This window comes from Equus quagga, chromosome 1 (assembly GCF_021613505.1).
Source record: "Equus quagga isolate Etosha38 chromosome 1, UCLA_HA_Equagga_1.0, whole genome shotgun sequence".
Classification (NCBI taxonomy): Eukaryota; Metazoa; Chordata; class Mammalia; order Perissodactyla; family Equidae; genus Equus; species Equus quagga.
In genome coordinates this window covers 24439793-24445528 of record NC_060267.1, presented here as the reverse complement: position 1 = coordinate 24445528, position 5736 = coordinate 24439793, and positions in this window count along the sequence as shown.

Here is a 5736-nt window from a genome sequence, read left to right as displayed (position 1 = left end):
GGGCCGGCGCGAGCGAAAACGCGGAGCGCGGACACCGCGGCGGGAGCCGGGCCCGGGCGCGCGCACACGCCCCCGGCTCGGCCCCGAGAGGCGAGGTCGGTGCGCGCCTCCGGGCGCACGGGCGGGCGGCGAGCCGGGCAGGACGGCTCTGCGCGGCCGGCAGGGCTGAACTGGGGTCGGGTTAGCGACTGGACGAAGTTCACCCAGGCGCAGCCCCGGCTCTCAAGGGCAGCTCCCTCTTCTCCTCTGCCCCGCCCCCGATTTTCTGCCTTTTTTTTTTTTTAAAACCAACAATCTTGATGGATTGAAAGGCAGGAAGGGGGAAGGGGTAAAAAGACCCAATTTCCTCTGATCAAACGGTTTTGGGGTTGCCTCTTTGGGTTTCTTTTCCTTTGGGGCAGGGGCAGTAGTTAATTAAACTCTTAGATTCCTTCCGGCGCCTCGCTGGGGACCCGCTTGGACTCGATTCTATCTCGTATAGTCCCACAGGCTGGGCTGTCTCCACCTCCGAGCAGGAAGCCCAAGATTCAGGCTCTAGTCCGTTCCCTTCCTCTCCTCGACGGTCCAGGTCATCTCACAAAAGACCTCCAAGTATGGGGAGTGCGTGTGAGACCCTCAGCCCACCCCAATGTCCAGAGTCGGACTCAAGTTAGCACGGCACAAAGTCGTGTTCAAGGTATTGATTTGATCCTGGTGATCATTCTTCAGGAGCCAAATTACTCTCCATGTTTTCATTCTGCCCGATTCAGCGCTAGGCTCTCAGGCACCTTCGCCCTGGAGGAGCTGGGACTCAGCCTGCTTGAAAGTTCTGCCCTCACATTTGTGTCACCTTAGAACCCCTCACTTTTTCCGGTTCCAGGTCAGTGTAGTCTCCCATCGTGTGGGTACTATTTCCCCTAAGGTTGTATCAGGCAGACCCGACAGCAGCTGCTAAGCCCAATTTGACAGGTGTCTCTGCAAAGCTGAGGCTTTGCCGATCTCTCAACCCTTTCCACAACCCTTTAGGATACTATCTCATCTTCCAGGAAGACGAGGATGGGGGCTGGGGAGAGGGTGTTGTTCGATGCCCTTTTTATTCCTTTAAGAAATATCAAAACTGCCAATTTCAGAGTTTTTCGGAGCACCGGGTCTCTTCGATTTTCACTGGAAATAAAACAAGGAAATACTCAGCAAAAATGGAGCTGATGAAAAAGAGGATGTAAAGAAATAACATCTAAAGGCAAAAGGAGGGGGAAATGGTACAAATCTAGGGAAATGTTTGGCCTCAGCGCTATGCTCTGTAATTGCAGGTCTGAGTCAGACCTCCTGTATGTGGACTCTCTCCTCGCTAGACTGGCTGAGTTTCTAATCCTCTGAGCACAGATCACTCAGGAAACAAGGCTGTTGCTTTTGAAATAACTCCACTAGCTCCTGGTGTTTGTACCTGATGGAAATCTGGGGAAAAACAAGCTCGGCTGTCTTGCTCCTCAGCGGTTTATTAGAGTTGGCCTGTTAAATTGTACGTGTTTATCTTGCCAGGGTTACAAATGTTTCTATTAAGCTATAAACTTTTAGCTTCTATCTAACCTCCAGAGCTGCCCAGGAAGACTGACAAAATGATTTATTCCACCCATGGAGGTAGTGAAAATCAGCACTTTTGAGGGCAAAGAGTCCACTCTCTTTGTTAGTATCTTTGGGTGCCTATCTGTCTATTGTCTCAATCAAGACCTTCAAATGAAAGCAGTTTCCCACCAAACTGAATGATGCAGTGGAACATAATCAACGGAGGATGGAGCAGAGGACAGCATCGCTGAACTCTTGCAGCCGCATCTTCATGAGAAAGTCCTCTTCAGCGGATGGGTGGGCGTTAGTAGCAGGCAGAATTGGGTATGGAGAATCTCATGGAGAGAATATTTATAAAGCTTACACTTGGGTCTCCCTGTTCATTGGGGAAAATGCTACTTTCTTATGATAAGACATGAATCTGCTATCAGAGGACTTATAGCTCTATGATGACTTCACAAAGGTTTTGTTTATTGAGCATCTATTATATGTGGAGCAAACGTGTTGGGCACTGTGGGGCATACACAGTTGTTCCCTCAAGAGCCTTATTTCCCCTTTGGACAGTATGCTGGGCAGTATCTTTTTGGATCCAATACAAATGTAAACACTTGGTCTTCAATGAGGACTCTCATAAAATTACTTTGGACAGTCCATGTGATGATTTGTGGTCAGAGTCTGAATTCAAATCTCAGCCTCACTGCTTACCAAATATAGCCTAGAATAGTGTAGTTAACCTGGAAGCGATGCTTAGTTTCTTCATTTGTAAATGAGGTTGATAATAGCTACCTCAGGGAACTGTCGGGAAGATTGAATGCTAGGTGTACAGAAAAGACTCAGTTGGTGGAGAGTTTGTATAAAGCTCATTTATCAGTCATTTTCTCGCACCTACCCTCTCTACACCAGCCTCCATGCAAAATGCTACAAGTTAGAAAAGAACCATTTTTAAATTTAATCTGAAAAAGCATTCTTCAGTGTAGACTATGGGTTTCTTCTGGGTCTTTTATATTAATGGTGTTATTTTCTTTGTCTTTACAAATCAACATGGTACCATACCTATTATAAATAAATTGATTCACTTAGGGAATGTCAACTTTTCTTTTCAAGCCTTGATAAAAAAATATATCTTTTTAAAAAGATAACTTTAGGGGCCGGCTCCGTGGCCGAGTGGTTAAGTTTGCGCTCTCCACTGCGGGCGGCCCAGGGCTTGGATCCTGGGCGTGGACATGGCACAGCTCGTCAGGCCACGTTGTGGCAGCGTCCCACATCCCACAACTAGAAGGACATGCAACTAAGATATACAACTGTGTACGGGGGGGGGGGGGGTGGGGGAGATAAAGCAGAAAAAAAAAAAAGATTGGCAACAGTTGATAGCCCAGGTGCCAATCTTTAAAAAGAAAAGAAAAAAAAGATAACTTTATGCATTGAATTGTGTCCTCCAGAGATTCGTATGTTGAAGTCCTTACCTCCAGTCCCTCAGAATGTAACCTTATCGGAGATAGGGTCTTTATAGAGATAATCAGGATAAAACGAGGTCTCTAGGGTGAGCCCTAATCCAGTATGACTAGAGTCCTTATAAAAAGGGCAGATTTGGAAGCAGACACACACACACACACACACAGGGAGAACACCATGTGAAGACGAAGGTAGAGATCAGAGTGATGCCGCTCCAAACCCAGGAACCCCCAGAAGCTAGGTGGGAGACATGGAGCAAATCCTTCCTCAAAGCCCTCAGAAGGAAGCAAGCCTACCGACACCTTGATCTCAGACTTCTAGCCTCCAGAACTGTGAGGCGATATATTTCTGCTGTTTAAGGCACCCAGTTTGTGGTTCTTTGTTATGGCAGCTCCAGCAAATGAATGCAATACCCAACCAAGTCATGCTATGAGTGCCTCTTGGCTCACGGAAGAGTACTTTCATGCAAAGATGAAGAGTTATGAACTCCTTGGACTTAAAAAAGTAAGAACTTGATGGTGTTGGCAGGTCCCGTTTGATTCCCAGGTCTGTTTGATGCCTAGATTTTGCTTGGTCCCTGTTCCCTGTGTTCACTCACATCTGGGACTCCTTTCCCTGACCTGCAGGCTAAGCTCCTCTCAGTGTTTCCAGGGTGAGCCATCTTCGCCCTGTAATGACCTGCATAGGCTTAGCTGTAAGGTATGTTCCCCTGCCAGAAATCCTGCACAGGTTTCCCAGGGCTTTCCAGATGGAGGGCACCCTCCTTGGATTAGCCTCAAAGGTCCCTCGTATTTGCATTCTGCCTATCTCTCTCATTTATTTTCCTACACTCCCCACCCATGTTTGCTCTCACCACATTAAACTATTTACAGTTCTTCGAAAGCATCAAGCTATTCTATGACTCTGTGCTTTGAACATACCTAGAATGTTACCCACTGATAACTGCCCTCTTTATTAGCCAACTCGTGCTTATCCTTTGAAATTCAACTCAAGCATCACCTTCCTGATGGTCCATTGGTATGCATATTTGTTGTTTTGTCTGCCTAGCATCTGTTTCTCCTTTTTGATGCCCCATATTTCCTTTGGGGAACCATCTTCCTCCACTGTCAGTGCCCATGGTTTTGTTGGAGACTCATTCCTTTTTTTGATCATGTGATACAGACCCAGAATAGTAGAGCCCTGGACACCCCCCTGATCAAAAAATTGGTTCAGGAATGGGCATGTGACCCAGGTTAGGTCCTGGGATTTTGCAGGAACTTTTAGGAATTCCACAACAACAAATTCCACAAATACTATTGAGCACTTATGTGTCAGCCACCTCTTTGCTGGAAATTGAACAGTAAACCAAACAGACAAAGTCACTACCCCATGGATCTTCTTCGAGCCTGTGGATCAAACCCTACCTGAAAACAAACTACCTCTGAACTTTTCAGATTAAATTTTTTATTGTTGTCTTTTAAGCTAGTTTGGAGTTTAAGTGACTTGCAAATTAAAGGACACTAACTGGCACATCCTGTCACAATTTAGATGCTACTTTTCTGTGTTCAACTTTCTACTCCCTTATCCCTTGTTTATTTGATTAATTATACCTGAACTTATTCCAAAAAAGATTTAAGTCCACTTAAAATTATTCAACAGTAACACATAGCAAGTTTACTTGAAATTGTAATTTGCAAGTAGAGATGAAATGAGAAACAGACATGAGACAAATTCATAAGATTCATCCCATAAAAAGTGGGACACGGTTTAGCTTTCAGGTTTCTATAGCTACAAGGGTTGCATAATTCTTACACAATTGAAAATGTATCTAAGATAAAGCAATCCTATTAGGAGAAGCACTGCTATCACTAAATCAAAGAGCAGAAAGAAGCACCCAACCCCAGGTCATCAGGAAGAAGGCTCTAGAAAAATGATGAGCAACATCCTCAACAGCATCCTGACAGAGCACACAACGATGTGTTCCTTGGGGCTGCTTCTCAGAGCATCTCTCAATTCACTTTTCAAAAAATTCATTTTTCAGAAGGAGCAATTTAATTCACATCACTTTGTGACAGGCACTTGACAGCATGTATGACAGTCACAATAAATTGAGTAGTCCAGAGTGCTCTGCTAGAGCATAGCAGGGGCAAGCCACATAGTTGGAGGGGACAGAGGTCGAGTCAGGGAAGGCTGCCTGGGAGAAAAGCCACCAGAAAGATGAGCTAACCTAGGGAAAGATGTATGTGTGGATGTGTGCACACACTTGTTCAAACATTTGAGGCAAAAAGGTCATCATGTATAAAAGTGAGGAGGTGAGTGCCCTATGGTGAATATGAGAAACCAAAATATGTCCAGTCTGGTTGCAGTGTGAGGTGCAAGGGGAGAGCAACAATGGAGGCTCAGATGAGCCCCAGAGCAGATAGCCAACTCTGGAGAACAAGATTAATTCCAGACCTCCACCACCACAAAGGAGGGATTGGGCCTGGAGAATAGATGGCTGTTTTTTCACTTTGGTTCTCTGATTCTGTCTTCTTTATTCCTACTTCAAACCTTAGATACTTCAATTTCATATAACTGTGAGTTTGAGAAAGAGCAAAAATAAATGCCCTTTTTGCTCACAACTATTAATCCTATCTGTCTTATTTCAGATCTTCTTTGTGCAATGCAGACACATCCAAGAGTAATTTATTCACTTTGACAGCTTATAAAAACTTAAGAGAGTGACATGATGGCTTCTAATGACCTTTCTGGAAATATCCTGGG